The 17,547-nt window shown below is 40.3% G+C and overlaps 1 pseudogene; it reads left to right on the top strand.

The window, feature by feature from the left end:
• Nucleotides 1-16,091: 16,091 nt before the first annotated feature.
• LOC120862903 lies at nt 16,092-16,594 on the top strand (annotated as a pseudogene).
• The last annotated feature ends 953 nt before the right edge of the window (nt 16,595-17,547 follow it).

Raw genomic sequence — 17,547 nt, 5'->3', positions numbered from 1 at the left:
AATAGATACATGTGTTTGTATAACTGGGTTCACTTTGTTGTACACCTGAAACAATCACAACATTGCTAATCAACCATACTCCCACATAAAATAAAAAGTTAAAAAGAAAAAGAATTATTTCAAGGAGCACTGGGGTAGAAGGGATAAATGAAATAAAGACAAGCAAACCAGAATAATGAGATCAAAAGGCAAGGGCACGACGTGGGCATCCTTCATAGTGCTCAGGAAGTCTCTGCTAAGAGTGGAGAAGGAGCTGTTCTGAAAGCTGAGCCAGCCTAAAAATGCCTCCCAATGTTTAAATGAGAGCTTCTGCAATACGTGTACTAGCCAATAAGCAACACCAAGCATCTACTTTTTACAGTTTAAAAATATGGAATAATTATAAAATAGAATGCAAATTTACTTTAAATAAAGATAAGAGATTCAAAGCAGTTTCACATTTGTGGCAAGCATCTGGGGTGTATTCCCAGAGCCCCGTATAACCCACTCCCACACTTTCGGTGGGTGGCACTTTAGTGGAAATTCTGCCTCAAGCCCTGAGTGGTGAACAGCTCATCAGAGGCAAACATCAGTGCGAAGTATGGAACGCTGTGTACCAGGAGAGGAGCAAGCAGAAAATCTGCCGCTAAAGGAAGGGGAAGATGTTCAGGAGAACACAACAAAGACAAGGTCCAAGGTGTAAAATACACAAAGTATGGAAAACAACGAAACTAAGGCCATGTTTATTTCACTTATTAAGTACTTGTTAAACATGTGCATATGCATCAGGCATCGTGTTGGGCCCTAAGGACAAAATGAACAAAAAAATAACATGACCTGATGCCTAGAGTCTCCAGAAGAGGAGGACATTAAACAAATAAAGTGTTATGGAAACTCACGGAGCACTTAGAGAGAAACTAGCAAGGGCTTCTTTTTAAAGGATGAAAAAGAACCTCGCAAAGAAGTCATCTTCTGTGGTTCTGAACAATGATCAGGAACAAGGTAATCTTTGCAGATATGCATTCAAGGATAGAGGTCAACCTGTATCCAGGCTCTATTCAGGACTAAGTCTCACACATTCCTGATGCAGCAACAAGGAAAGTATGGCTGGTCAGCCACACTTTCTTGGTGTGCTGAAATCTTGGTCAGCTGAGAGGAGGGATGTGACATAAAGTTGAGGACAGGTCGGGGACATACTGCTTCGGCCTCCTATAGGAATTTGGGTTTCACTCTAATTGGGAAATCACTGAAGGCTTTTCATCAGACATGAGTCAGGTTTCATCTTACTAAGATCACTGCCTATAGTGTGGAGAAGAATTAAAGAGGAGACAAAAAAAGGGGTGGGGAGAACATTAAGGAAGCCAGAGCAAGAGTCGAGGTGAGAGATGAAGACAGCTTGGTCGAGGGTGACAGGAACTGAAATAGGAAATACAGATAGATATGAAGCACAGTGGAGAAGGCAATGGCACCCCACTCCAGTACTCTTGCCTGGAAAATCCCATGGACAGAGGAGCCTGGTAGGCTGCAGTCCATGGGGTCATGAAGAGTTGGATACAACCGAGTGACTTCCCTTTCACTTTTCACTTTCATGCATTGGAGAAGGAAATGGCAACCCACTCCAGTGTTCTTGCCTGGAGAGTCCCAGGGACAGGGGAACCTGGTGGGCTGCCATCTGTGGGGTCACACAGAGTCGGACACAACTGAAGTGACTTAGCAGCAGCATGAAGCACAGAGTTGGCCATGAATTAGATGTAGAGAGTGAGCCAGATGTGAGTAACTAACATGCATAACTCTGGCATGAGTAACTGCAAGGGTGACAGAAGCAGTCATGTTCCAAGCGGGCATGTTGGAGGAAGAAGGGTTTCAAGAGCGGTTGATCAAAGACTCAGTTCTGGACTTCCTCACTAGCAGTGCCTGAGAATCATCCTAATGGAGGTGCCTAATAATCAAATTTCCAAGTGAGAAGTGAGCTCTGGATCAGGCTGTGAATTTCAGAGCTCCAGACACACATAGGAGCCTGTGAACAGCTGGCATTGGATTGTTGGTATTTACTTGCTAAATAACCCCCAACTCTTTACGACCTCATGGACTGTGGCCTGCCAGGCTCCTCTGTCCATGGGATTGCCCAGGCAAGAATCTTGGAGTGGGTTGCCATTTCCTTCTCCAGGGGATCTTCCTGACCTAGGGGTCCTGCCCATGTCTCTTACATTCCCTGCATTGCAGGCAGATTCTTTACCACTGAGCCACCAGGGAAGTGCTATTTAATAGGATTGCCTAGGAAATGTGTGTTTGTCTCAGACCACAGAAAACACACTGAAGTCAAGTAAATATGATCCCGTGGGAGAATAATGTCATTTCCAAACCTTTGTCCATTCTATTTCTCTTGTCAAGGGTTTTGTCTGGTCTTTCTTCTCATGCACTAAAGTGCAAAAGAAAAGAAACGAAAAAGTCTAAATGTTCTGGCTCTATGTGCTTCATATTTTAATGAATGATTCCATTGCAAGATGTAGCAATAATTGCTTTTTATTCATGTGCTTCCTGTGTCATCTGTGGGTTGAGTAAAATGGTCACTAACAAATGTTTTTCAGAAGTTCACTGTGAATCTATACCATACACTACATTAATGTGGGAAGCAAGCAGTCTTTACTTACACATGTATGCTTCCATAATTCAAATCTTGTTGGCCCCAGCATCACCTACAAGGTAAACTCAACCCCAGGCTGCATATTCTTCCAGCCTCTCTCTTCCCAAACCCACATAACAGGGCATGATTTAGCAGTCAGTGCTTATACAGCTACCCACTGCTCTGCTATTGCCCATGCTTTTTCTATGCCTGGGATAAATGAAAATACAATGTTTTTTGTTCAAAAATTTTGAAGACTTTGAAGGCGATGACAACATGGCATTACACCAATGCAGGGTCCCTCTGAGGCCCTGTGTAATTGCACAAATCTGCAAGCTCATGAAGCCAGCCCTGGCCTGTTTCCTGCCCTGGGAATAATAATAATAGTATCTGCTTCCTAAGGTTGGAGATTAAATGAGGCAATACATGTAAAACAATTAGAGAGTGCCTGGCACATAGGAGACATAATGACAGTGTGAGCTACACTGTTGCTGTTCAGTTGCTAAGTCGCATCCGACTTTTTGCGACCCCATGGACTGCAGCACGTCAGGCTCTGCTGTTCTTCACTATCTCCTGGAGTTTGCTCAAATTCATGTCCATTGAGTCAGTGATACTATCTAACCATCTCATCCTCTGTCGGCCTCTTCTTTTGCTTTCAATGTTTCCCATCATCATTCAACCACTAAAGACACTAGAGTCATTTTTGAGTTAGAAAGAGTCATGTCTTCCAAATTTTAATTTTATAATTTAAGCATAATGAAAAAGAGTACAAGAAAAGTTTTCATATTTGCATCTTTCATTCTTTGCCCTCCTTCCACTGAAACCTTCTCCCACTACAACTCAGCACCCAGCCTTTCCAGGTCATTCCTTCTTTGGAAGCTCAAAGGAAAGCAAAGATGTAAAGAAAATGTCTATGAAATCTTTCAACTTCTTCAGGAAGTTGTGGAGAAGATGAAGTATCTAAAATCCACTGGTCAAACTCTGTTTTTGGAAAGAGCTTCAGCAAAACAGGTCTTTGAGAAAAGAGTAATGGAAAGCAACTCAGACCTGACAAGAGGAAATCTTCCCATGTTGTCACACTTGGAGGAAAGGAGTCAAGGGAAGAAAGTCTGAAACACTGGGGTGAGGCTCCAAGACCATTTTTGTCCCTACTCTGCCTTTTTTGCTTTGTGGAGGAAAGAGTACTTGGGGACTTCCCTGGTGGCCCAATAGTTAAGAATCCACCTTCCAAAGCAGAAGATGCAGGTTCAATCCCTGGTCAGGAAACTAAGATCCCATGTGTGATGAGGCAACTAAGCCGACATGCCACAATGAAGAACAAGTATAGCTAAAATTTAAAAAAAAAAAAAAAAGAACTTGAACTTGGATTGAGAAACTTAGTGTCCAAGTTGATTTTTTTTTAAATAGCTTCTGTCTGGATTTGACACTCAACTACATTGGTAAAATTTTAGGATTAAAACAGAACAATCAATTTTATAAAGAAAGAAGGTGACTGGAGTCTTATCACTCGAGGTCTCTAATTTCTTTTTCTTCTATATGTGTCCTTGCTTATTTTTAAAATGTATTTATTTTTTAACTGAAGGATAATTGTTTTACAGAAATTTTCTGTTTTCTGCCAAATAATTAGAAGCAGAAAAATAATTTCAAATATTCTGTCAATGGATCTTTAAAAAGTAACAGCATTTCTTCTTAAATTTACCTATAAAATAGTGTAGGCATTTCCCCTTTCTTAGACATTTTCTTTATATCCAATAAAGGAGGAAAAAATGACCAAAATTAATAGCAATCATTATCACAGTAGTAGTGATTTTCTTCCAAGAAGCTTAAAGTACTTTTTAAATATCATTTCATAATGAAAAGAAAGCAAACGGACTATTGAACTACCGTGTTACCATCATTATTTGAATAATGTTATAGCATCTGTAGTGAATTTTAAGATAGTTGAGAATATCAGACATATAAGAAATGCAAAACGGCAGAGGCATTTTTTTATTTTTAACCCTGAACTTTATTTTTTCTAGAAAAGCACTGAGTGATTGAGTTCTGATAGCTCTTAATGCCAAATACACCGGGTGGGGGTGGGGTGGGGTGGTCGGTTAAGAAAAATAACAATTTAGAAAAAGAGGGACCAAATGGGAAATGTCACATCAATCTATCAGCCTGGTTTGTGACTCATATGGAAAAGATATTTCAATATTGGCATCCATGACAATCCTTATACCAGGTTATCACACAAATTAGATTATTTTGGAATAAACACTTAGCCAGTAGTGTAGGCTGTAATCAGTCAGTTCAGTTCAGTCGCTCAGTCATGTTCAACTCTTTGCAACCCCATGAATCACAGCACACAAGGCCTCCCTGTTCATCACCAACTCCTGGAGTTTACCAAACTCATGTCCATTGAGTTGGTGATGCCATCCAGCCATCTCATGCTCTGTCGTCCTCTTCTCCTCCTGCCCCCAATTCCTCCCAGCATCATGGAGTCAACTCTTTGCATCAGGTGGCCAAACTATTGGAGTTTCAGCTTCAGCATTAGTCCTTCCAATGAACACCCAGGACTGATCTCCTTTAGGATGGACTGGTTGGATCTCCTTGCAGTCCAAGGGACTCTCAAGAGTCTTCTCCAACACCACAGTTCAAAAGCATCAAGTCTTCAGCCCTCAGCTTTCTTCACAGTCCAACTCTTACATCCATACATGACTACTGGAGAAACCATAGCCTTGACTAGATGGGTCTTTGTTGGCAAAGTAATGTCTCTGTTTTTTAATATGCTATCTAAGTTGGCAGCAATTTCCCTTCTAAGAAGTAAGTGTCTCTTAATTTCATGGCTAAAATTACCATCTGCAGTGATTTTGGAGCCAAAAAATAAATAAATAAAGTCAGCCACTGTTTCTACTGTTTCCCCATCTATTTCGCATGAAGTGATGGGACCAGATGCCGTGATCTCAGTTTTCTGAAAGTTGAGCTTTAAGCCAACTTTTTACTCTCCTCTTTCACTTTCATCAAGAGGCTCTTTAGTTCCTCTTCACTTTCTGCCATAAGGGTGGTGTCATTTGCATATCTGAGGTTATTGGTATTTCTCCCAGCAGTCTTGACTCCAGCTTGTGCTTCTTCCAGTCCAGTGTTTCTCATGATGTACTCTGCATATACGTTAAATAAGCAGGGTGACAATATACAGCCTTGATGGACTCCTTTTCCTATTCGGAACAGGTCTGTTGTTCTATGTCCAGTTCTAACTGTTGCTTCCTGACCTGCATACAGATTTCTCAAGAGGCAGGTTAGGTGGTCTGGTATTCCCATCTCTCTCAGAATTTTCCTCAGTTTATTGTGATCCACACAGTCAAAGGCTTTGGCATAGTCAAGAAAGCAGAATTAGACATATTTCTTGAACTCTCCGGCTTTTTTGATGATCCAGAGGATGTTGGCAATTTGATCTCTGGTTCTTCTGCCTTTTCTAAAACCAACTTGAACATCAGGAAGTTCATGGTTCACATATTGCTGAAGCCTGGCTTGGAGAATTTTGAGCATTACTTTACTAGCGTGTGAGATGAGTGCACTTGTGCAGTAGTTTGAGCATTCTTTGGCATTGCCTTTCTTTGGGATTGGAATGAAAACTGACCTTTTCCAGTCCTGTGGCCACTGTTGAGTTTTCCAAATTTCCTGGCATATTGAGTGCAGCACATTCATAGCATCATCTTTCAGGATTTGAAATAGCTCCACTGGAATTCCATCACCTCCACTAGCTTTGTTCATAGTGATACTTTCTAAGGCCCACTTGACTTCACATTCCAGGATGTCTGGCTCTAGGTGACTGATCACACCATCATGATTATCCAGGTCTTGAAGATCTTTTTTGTACAGTTCTTCTGTGTATTCTTGCCACCACTTCTTAATATCTTCTGCTTCTGTTAGGTCCATACCATTTCTGTCTTTTATTGAGCCCATCTTTGCATGAACTGTTCCCTTGGTATCTCTAGTTTTCTTGACGAGATCTCTACTCTTTCGCATTCTATTGTTTTCCTTCTTTTTCCTTGCATTGATTACTGAGGAAGGCTTTCTTATCTCTCCTTGATATTCTTTGGAAATCTGCATTCAGATGCTTATATCTTTCCTTTTCTCCTTTGCTTTTCATTTCTCTTCTTTTCACAACAATTTGTAAGGCCTCCTCAGACAGCCATTTTGCTTTTTTGCATTTCTTTTCCATGGAGATGGTCTTGATCCCTGTCTCCTGTACAGTGTCAGGAACTTCCATCCATAGTTCATCAGACACTCTACCAGATCTAGTCCTTTAAATCTATTTCTCACTTCCACTGTATAATCATAAGGGATTTGATTTAGGTCATACCTGAATGGTCTAGTGGTTTTCCCCACTTTCTTCAATTTAAGTCTGAATTTGGCAATAAGGAGTTCATGATCTGAGCCACAGTCAGCTCCTGGTCTTGTTTTTGTTGACTGTATAGAGCTTCTCCATCTTTGGTTGCAAATAATATAATCAATCTGATTTCGGTGTTGACCATCTGGTGATGTCCATGTGTAGAGTCTTCTCTTTTGTTGTTGGAAGAGGGTGTTTGCTATGACCAGTGCATTATCTTGGCAAAACTCTATTAGTCCTGGCCCTGCTTCATTCCGTATTCCAAGGCCAAATTTGCCTGTTACTCCAGGTGTTTCTTGACTTCCTACTTTTGCATTCCAGTCCCCTATAATGAAAAGGACATCTTTTTTGGGTGTTAGCTCTAAAAGGTCTTGTAGGTCTTCATAGAACCATTCAACTTCAACTTCTTCAGATTTACTGGTTGGGCCATAGGTTTGGATTACCATGATATTGAATGATTTGCCTTGGAAATGAACAGAGATCATTCTGTCATTTTTGAGATTGCATCCAAGTACTGCATTTCAGACTCTTTTGTTGACCATGATGGCTACTCCATTTCTTCTAAGGGATTCCTGCCCACAGTAGTAGATATAATGGTCATCTGAGTTAAATTCTCCCATTCCAGTCCATTTTAGTTCGCTGATTCCTAGAATGTCGACGTTCACTCTTGCCATCTCTTGTTTGACCACTTCCAATTTGCCTTGATTCAGGGACCTAACATTCCAGGTTCCTATTGCTCTTTACAGCATCAGACCTTGCTTCTATCACCGGTCACATCCACAAGTGGGTATTGTTTTTGCTTTGGCTCCATTCTTCATTCTTTCTGGAGTTATTTCTCTGCTGATCTCCAGTAGCATATTGGGCACCTACCGACCTGGGGGGTTCCTCTTTCAGTATCCTATCATTTTGCCTTTTCATACTGTTCATGGGGTTCTCAAGGCAAGAATACTGAAGTGGCTTCCCATTCCCTTCTCCAGGTTGTACTAGTCAGTCCTTATTAGAGAGTTTTTAATGCTGAAGTCCTTTCATGTACAGGTAGAAATGATATCATTTCTCTGAGATTCTATTAGCACATATCACTATTCCCTCTCAACTAAGCATTTAATTCCTCACATGTAGAATTTTTGTACAATTATTTGAAAGTGAGACATATAATCTTGCAATCAGAGTAACTGCGTGGGTTAAAGACATTACTTACTTTGCAGAGACAGAATGTAGTTCTGTTGGACTAGAATTTGGAATTACTGAATTACATACATTTTTGTCTCCACCACTTATTAGCTGTGTGAATGTGGGCAAATTACCTTAACTTTTCCAACCCTCAGTATTCTTGGCCATAAAATTGTCCTAATAATAGTGCCTGCTTCATAGGGTTGCTACTAGGAGTCATGAAATTATCTATGAGCATCACTCAATACATACGAACTGCAAGTATTTATTTATGCATTCAAATGCATTTAACAGCATATTGGTAAAGAATCCACCTGCCAATGCAGGAGACACGAGCGATGTGGGTTTGGTCCCTGGGTCAGGAAGATTCCCTGGAGAAAGAAATGGGAACCCATTCCAGTATTCTTGCCTGGGAAATTCCATGGACAGAGAAGCCTGGCTGACTATAGTCCCATGGGGTCCCAAAGAGACAGACATAGCTGAGCCACTGAGCACTCACAGAAAGAATACAGTGTCTAATATAACTTGGGATAAGAGCAAGTTTAACATAACTTCAAAGATAAATATTATCGGAACCTGCAGCCACTATTACCACAGCTGCCATTTTTGAACAGGCTCTGAATTCACCCAGGAGCTCTCAGGAGCCACTTGGGGTAGGCAAGCAGCTTGGCATAGGGAACACTTGGCATAGGGAATGGTGGGTTGTGGGGAGCAGTGGTCAACTGGGGACATAAAAGTTGGAGGGGGGCTAGACTGACACATCCTTCCCTCAGGCCCACAAGAGCATCACAACATCATCTGAAGACAACTTTGATTCTTCACTTTCTCTCATGCCCACATCCAACCCATCAACTGATTATCAGTGCTATCTTCAAAAATGCATCTACAATCTGATCATATCAGGCCACCTCTAACTCCAACACTTTGACCTACATCTTCATTATTTTTCTGCTGTTATCCCTTCTCCCATTCCTCCACAAAACCTGTTATCAGCTATAATGATCCTGTTGAAACCTGAACATGATCTTGTCACTCTTGTACTCAAAAGTTTCCATGATTTCCCAATGAATGTAGAATAGAATCAAGAATTTTTCCTATGAGTTTCAAGGCTATATACTCCTTTTAAATAGCTTTTCCTACCAACCTCCTACTCAGTCTTTCTGATCCAACTTCAGTGGTCTCCTTACTGTTCCCCCAACACATCAAACACACAACCATCTCAAGGTCTTTGCATCCATGATACCCACCATCTGGACTACCGTTCTGCATGGTATCCACAGGGGCACTTCCTTCATATTTCTTTTCAAATGACATTGTACTAGAGATGCCTTCCCTGACCCTCCTGCATAAACTAAACTCCCCATCACCACCACTTTCTTCTTCACACACCTTTTATTCTTCACAGCACCTATCACCACCATCAGACCAATATACTATTCACTGTTTACTGCCTGATCTTGTACTAAAAGGTAAATTTCATAAGAGGAGATTATTTTCTTTATTTTATTCACCAATGCATCCTAGTATCTAAATTGGTCTTCCCAGATGGTGCTAGTGGTAAAGAACCCATTTGCTAATGCAGGAGAGATTAGAGAAATGGGTTCCCTGGGCCAGGAAGATCTCCAGGAGGAAGGCATGGCAACCCACTCTAGTATACTTGCCTGGAGAATCCCCATGGACAGAAGAGCCTGGCAGGCTACAGTCCATAGTGTCTCAAAGAGTTGGACATGACTGAAGCGATGTAACACACACACAGTATCTAAATTAGTCCCCAGTACACAATAAGTGATTAACAGAACTTTATAATTGATTGGCAGAGTGAAGGAGAAAATGGTACCCTGGACGACTCTTCCAATCCTGGCTTATGGAAGTGAGCAAGATGATGGTTCAATTGATCCATGCTAGGCATCCAAGAAGAGGGTCTGGTAAAGGGTATATTAACTCTCTTCTCCTGCTTAACAAATTACCCTATAAGATATCAACTTAACATACTAAGCACAGAGTTTCTAAAGGTCAGAAATATGGGAGCAAGTCTCCACGAAATTGCAACCAAGCTACCGGCCAGGGCCACAGTCATCTTAGAGTCTGTTGTTACTGAAGGATTCATTCCTAGGCTTGCTCATGTGGTTGTTGGCAGGCCTCAGATCCTCCTTAGTGATTGACCATAGCTGTCCATTCTTCTCCATAAGACTGCTCCCAACATAGCAGCTGGCTTCCTCTCCTCCCCACTCTGTGCCCCACCTTCCCCATACAGTGAGATAGCCAAAGGAAAGAAAGCACAAGCAAGAGAAAACTTTCAAGATGGAAGTTGCAGAGTTTTTTAACCTAATAGTATAATTAACATACCATCACTTCCTCCATATTGGTCACATAGACCAACTCTGATACAATGTGGAAGGGGATCACACAAGTAGTTGACCATCAGGGAGTAGGGACCCTTAGGAAGATGGCCAGGAAAGGGGACAAACTGTGACTTCAATAAAGGACAGGCTGACATTGAAAGGTCTCTAAGACATTTAAGGGGAACATGTCAAGGAAAAGTTGGGGTATAGGGCAGTTCTAACAAATGAGGACAGGCCAGGAAAACAACCTTATTTAAGTGTGCTTCAGTGGTAGTCTATGGGGTCACACAGAGTCAGACACGACTGAAGCAACTTAGCAGCAGCAGCAGCAGTGATAGTTACAGCTCATGATTCAGATTTATTCCATTGGGATTAAAGTTGATCTAAATTCTTTTTTTTTTAATTTCACTTTTTTTTTTTTTTTTTTACTTTACAATACTGTATTGGTTTTGCCATACATTGACATGAATCCACCACAGGTGTATATGAGTTCCCAACCCTGAACCCCCCTCCCACCACCCTCCCCATATCATCTCTCTGGGTTATCCCAGGGAACCAGCCCCAAGCATCCTGTATCCTGTATTGAACCTAGACTAGAGATTTGTTTCTTACATGATAGTATACATGTTTCAATGCCATTCTCCCAAACCATCCCACCTTCTCCCTCTCCCACAGAGTCGAAAAGTCTGTTCTTTACATCTGTGTCTCTTTTGCTGTCTTACATACAGGGTCATCATTACCATCTTTCTAAATTCCATATATATGTGTTAGTATAATGTATTGGTGTTTTTCTTTCTGGCTTACTTCACTCTGTACAATCGGCTCCAGTTTCATCCACCTCATTAAAACTGATTCAAATGTATTCTTTTTAATGGCTGAGTAATACTCCATTGTGTATATGTACCACAGCTTTCTTATCCATTCATCTGCTGATGGACATCTAGGTTGCTTCCATGTCCTCGCTATTATAAACCGTGCTGCAGTGAACATTAGGGTACACGTGTCTCTTTCAATTCTGGTTTCCTTGGTGTGTGTGCCCAGTAGTGGGATTGCTGGGTCATAAGGCAGTTCTATTTGCAGTTTTTTAAGGAATCTCCACACTCTTCTCCATAGTGGCTGTACTAGTTTGCATTCCCACCAACAGTGTAAGAGGGTTCCCTTTTCTCCACACCCTCTCCAGCATTTATTGCTTGTAGACTTTTGGATCACTGCCATTCAGACTGGCATGAAATGGTACCTCATTGTGGTTTTGATTTGCATTTCTCTAATAATGAGTGATGTTGAGCATCTTTTCATGTGTTTGTTAGCCATCTGCATGTCTTCTTTGGAGAAATGTCTATTTAGTTCTTTGGCCCATTTTTTGATTGGGTTGTTTATTTTTCTGGAATTGAGCTGCATAAGTTGCTTGTATATTTTTGAGATTAGTTGTTTGTCAGTTGCTTCATTTGCTATTATTTTCTCCCATTCCGAAGGCTGTCTTTTCACCTTGCTTATAGTTTCCTTTGTTGTGCAGAAGCTTTTAATTTTAATTAGATCCCATTTGTTTATTTTTGCTTTTATTTCCAGTATTCTGAGAGGTGGATCATAGAGGATCCTGCTGTGATTTATGTCGGAGAGTGTTTTGCCTATGGTCTCCTCTAAGAGTTTTATAGTTTCTGGTCTTATGTTTAGATCTTTAATCCATTTTGAGTTTATTTTTGTGAATGGTGTTAAAAGTGTTCTAGTTTCATTCTTTTACAAGTGGTTGACCAGTTTTCCCAGCACCACTTGTTAAAGAGATTGTCTTTAATCCATTGTATATTCTTGCTTCTTTTGTTGAAGATAAGGGGTCCATAGGTGTGTGGATTTATCTCTGGGCTTTCTGTTTTTGTTCCATTGATCTATAATTCTGTCTTTGTGCCAGTACCATACTGTCTTGATCACTGTGTCTTTGTAGTAGAGCCTGAAGTCAGCCAGATTGATTCCTCCAGTTCCATTCTTCTTTCTCAAGATTGCTTTGGCTATTCGAGGTTTTTTGTATTTCCATACAAATTGTGAAATTATTTGTTCTAGCTCTGTGAAAAATACCACTGGTAGCTTGATAGGGAGTGTACTGAATCTGTAGATTGCTTTGGGTAGTATACTCATTTTCACTATATTGATTCTTCTGATCCATGAACATGGTATATTTCTCCATCTATCAATGTCCTCTTTGATTTCTTTCATCAGTGTTTTATAGTTTTCTATATATAGGTCTTTAGTTTCTTTAGGTAGATATATTCCTAAGTATTTTATTCTTTTCATTGCAATGGTGAATGGAATTGTTTCCTTAATTTCTATTTCTACTTTCTCATTATTAGTGTATAGGAATGCAAGGGATTTCTGTGTGTTGATTTTGTATCCCACAACTTTACTATATTCATTAATTAGCTCTAGTAATTTTCTGGTGGAGTCTCTAGGGTTTTCTATTAGAGGATCATGTCATCTATAAACAGGGAGAGGTTTACTTCTTCTTTTCCAATTTGGATTCCTTTTATTTCTTTTTCTGCTCTGATTGCTGTGGCCAAAACTTCCAGAACTATGTTGAACAGTAGCAGTGAAAGTGGGCACCCTTGTCTTGTTCTTGACTTTAGGGGAAATGCTTTCTATTTTTCACCACTGAGGATAATGTTTGCTGTGGGTTTGTCATATATAACTTTTATTATGTTGAGGTATGTTCCTTCTATTCCTGCTTTCTGGAGAGTTTTTATCATAAATGGATGTTGAATTTTGTCAAAGGCCTTCTCTGCATCTATTGATAATAGATAATCTTTTGGCTTTTATTTTTCAATTTGTTAATGTGGTGAATTACATTGATTGATTTGCGGATATTGAAGAATCCTTGCATCCCTGGGATAAAGCCCACTTGGTCATGGTGTATGATATTTTTGATGTGTTGTTGGGTTCTGATTGCTAGAATTTTGTCGAGGATTTTTGCATCTATGTTCATCAGTAATATTGGCCTGTAGTTTTCTCTTTTTGTGGCATCTTTGTCAGGTTTTGGTATTAGGGTGATGGTGGCCTCATAGAATGAGTTTGGAAGTTTACTTTCCTCTGCAATTTTCTGGAAGAGTTTGAGAAGGATAGGTGTTAGCTCTTCTCAAATTTTTTGGTAGAATTCAGCAGTCTAGACCTGGGCTTTTGTTTGCTGGAAGATTTCTGATTACAGTTTCAATTTCTCTGCTTGTGATGGGTCTCTTAAGATTTTCTATTTCTTCCTGGTTCAGTTTTGGAAAGTTGTACTTTTCTAAGAATTTGTCCATTTCTTCCACATTGTCCATTTTATTGGCATATAATTGCTGATAGTAGTCTCTTATGATCCTTTGTATTTCTTTGTTGTCTGTTGTGATCTCTCCATTTTCATTTCTAATTTTATTGATTTGATTTTTCTTCCTTTGTTTCTTGATGAGTCTAGCTAATGGTTTGTCAACTTTATCCTTTCAAAGAACCAGCTTTTTGTTTTATACTACCAATATTATTTCTCTTTTCATTGAAGTATTGTTGCTTTGCAATATTGTGTTAGCTTCAGGTATGCAGCAAAGTGATTCAGTTTCCACAAATATGTATGCATGTATCTCCTTTTTCAGATAACAGTGTTATTTCTGATGTGTGAATTTTGAAGAATGTATACACATATTGAAATTAAGGAAAATCTTCTACTCTATAATTAAAGATTAATACAAGTATATGTAATCAAATGAACTATTGATTCACTCTAGTAACAACACTTTACTTAGTACATTAAGGAACATCTGTAAAGGATAAAATCAGAACACATAAATTCATTTTCCATTTATCCTACACCACTGTGAAGTTTGAGATCATCAGGCAAAAACAACCCAACATTCCCCTATCTGACTCAAATCTTCTCTATTACCTTCCATTTCAGTGAGAAAAAAGAAAGGATAATAATCCTTCCCATCATGCCCTGGATGCCACCTGGCCTGACCTTCTCTGAGAACTTGCTCTCAAAGAATCTTCCCACTACTTACTTCTCACATCACATCCTCTCAAAGGACTCTTCCCTATAGTTTATAAATACCTGCACACGCCCTCTTCTTAAACAACAGCCTTTCTGTACCTTTCTTACCTTTTTCTTCAAGTGCAATCTTATCTGCTTCCTTCCTTTTTCTGCCAAACTTTCCAAAAATAAAATACACTAGCAAATTCCTATATTCTTCTTTTCATTTACCATAATCCAAAGTAAATGCTCATCTGATGTGCTGAAATTGTTCTCCCATAGCCATCAGTGACCTCATAGCCATCAAGCCCACTAGCTTCTTCCCATTTTCAGCTTCCCCTGCAGCACTCGATTCTGTTAACAGCCTTCTTGTATAAAAACCACTATAGACTCTTCTGCTCCCATTCCCCCTCTCTCTCTTTGTTGTGGTTACTCTATCTCCTGACACCAACTTCAATATGAACATCTCTTAAGGATTAATCCATGGATTTCTTCTCTTCTCTCAAACTGTTTTCTCCTTTGTCAGTTTGATCCAGGCTCATGACTTGAAATACCAGCTGGATGTTGATAATTCATTTTTATCTATGTAGAGCTCTTATTTTTCTCTCAAGGTCAGCCCCACATTTTTAACTGAACTAAATACATTTCCTCCTTCATGGGGACACCATCCTCCTGAGCCTTAAGCTGAAAACATTTTCGAACCCTTAACAGCTCACTCTCTCTCGGTTGCCCACATGTAATTAATATTCATTCTGCCTTCATAACAGCTCCAACATCCATTTCATCCTCCACATTCTCACCACCACTAGCTTACTTTAGACTCTTGGGATTTTTCATTTGAAGCACTGGTGAAGTCTCCAAATTGTCTCTATTTTTTCCCCCTTCACATTCTGTTTTATACGTCATTCCAGAATCTTCTAATGTCCCTAGAAAGCGTTCAGTGACTGCTTCCTACAAAAGGAAATCCAAACCCTTATTCTGATCTTTTATTCTCTCCAATTAACTAATATATACTTAGATGTCACACTTTTTACCAATCTTACAAAAAGGCCCCAGCCTTCTTGATTTGGTTTCTGCTTTTGCTTGAATTCAGTGACTTAAGGTTCATTACTAGTAAAGTCACTGTTTGGCCTCAGATTAATGATCAAATAGTTTATCTGTTAAAGAAAATAAATTCATGGTACCATGATACTTGTTAAAGAACAGTGAGGCAGAATTCACTTAGGGGAATGAATGAATGTCCTTGGTATAGGGACAAGGAGTTTTGCATCCTTGTTTTGCAACCAGGGAAGAGAGACTGGACTCAAGTCCAAATACAACAGGGAAAGGTGAGGATTAATATCCAGGAATATAAGGGAGCAGAGTGAGGGTCAGGGAATGGGAAATTACTAAAGGAAAATGTGGGGGTAGAGGAATTCTGGCTAAACTAACCTAGCAGGATTCTTGCTAAAGGCAGGCCAGGGTGATCACACATCACTTGGAGATGGTAGAGGATGAGGAACTTAAGTGGATATTGAGAGTGATTGGATATCAAAGGAGGGGCTCCCCTGGTGGTTCAGAGGTAAAGAATCTGCCTGCAGCCTTGCAGACTCCTCCACCCCAGAGCCTCCCACGCTGTGCATGGTCATGGTCAACCCCACGGTCAACCCCACCATGTTCTTCAACATCGCTGTCTATGGTGAGCCCTTGGGCCTCATCTTCTTCAAGCTGTCTGCAGGCAAATTTCCAAAAACAGCAAAAAATTTTCCTGCTCTGAGCACTGGGGAGAAAGTATTTGGTTATAGAATTTCCTGCTTTCACAGAATAATTCTGGGATTTATGTGCCAGAGTGGTGACTTCACACCCCATAATGGCACTGGTGGCAAGTCCATCTATGTCAAGAAATCTGATGATAAGAATTTCATCCTGAAGCATACAGGTCCTGGCATCTTGTCCATGGCAAACACTGGCCACAACACAAATGGTTCCCAATTTTTCATTTGCACTTCCAAGACTGAGTGGTTGGATGGCAAGCATATGGCGTTTGCAAGATGAAAGAGGGCATGAATATTGTGGAATCTGTGGGGTGCTTTGGGTCCAGTAACGGCAAGACCAACAAGAAGATCATTGCTGACTGTGGACAAATCTAATAAATTTGACTTGTGCTTTACTTAACCTGATGTGAATAACTGACTCATTTGAAAAGACCCTGACGCTGGGAAAGATTGAAGGTGAGAGAATAAGGGGATGACAGAGGATGAGATGGTTGGATGGCATCACCAACCCAATGGATGTGAGTTTGAGTAAACTCAGGGAGTTCATGATGGACAGGGGCCTGGTGTGCTGCAGTCCATGGGATCACAAAGAGTCGGACATGACTGAGCAATTGAACTGAACCGAACTTACTTAACCACAAGGCCATTCCTTCTGCAGCCCAGGAAAGGACCCTTCACCTCCATCTGCTAGAAATATCCTATAATCTTTATGCTCTCACTTTAGTTTTTTTGGGTTCCATATTTTCCTTAAACTCTCTTCAAGTTTAGCTGGATTTCAAAGTTCAATTTATGATTATGAAATAAAAACTAAACAACAACAACAAAAAAGAATCTGCCTGAAATTCAGGAGACACAGATGAGTAGGGCTCAATCCCTAGGTCAGGAAGATCCCCTGGCAACCTACTCCTGTATTCTTACCTGGGAAATCCCATGGACAGAGGAACCTAGTGGGCTACAGTCCATGAGGTCACAAAGAGCCAGACACAACTGAAGCGACTGAGCATGGCACAGCACATGGATAGCAAAGGTAGGGGATTCTGGGTGCACTGACAGCAGGATTGTTGCTAAAATTAACAAGGCCAAGACAGACATGGAAGCCCAAAGTCAGAGCTTAACCGAGAAGAGCTCAGAAGAGTCTGAGAAAATTTTAGTCCAGGAGATGATCTTTGTCAATCTTAGCTGAGTTCAAATACTAACAACCTTCAAAAATGATCCCCATGTCTCATTTTTTGAAGATCAAGAATCATTTTCAATGAAAGATCTCCCATTGGCAGGTTTAATTATTCTTTTCTGCAAGAGAACTGGTTTCTTATCATATAGTCAAGTGC

Source organism: Oryx dammah, unplaced genomic scaffold, assembly GCF_014754425.2.
Source record: "Oryx dammah isolate SB20612 unplaced genomic scaffold, SCBI_Odam_1.1 HiC_scaffold_4, whole genome shotgun sequence".
Classification (NCBI taxonomy): domain Eukaryota; kingdom Metazoa; phylum Chordata; class Mammalia; order Artiodactyla; family Bovidae; genus Oryx; species Oryx dammah.
This window is presented reverse-complemented; position numbering and strand designations above follow the sequence as displayed.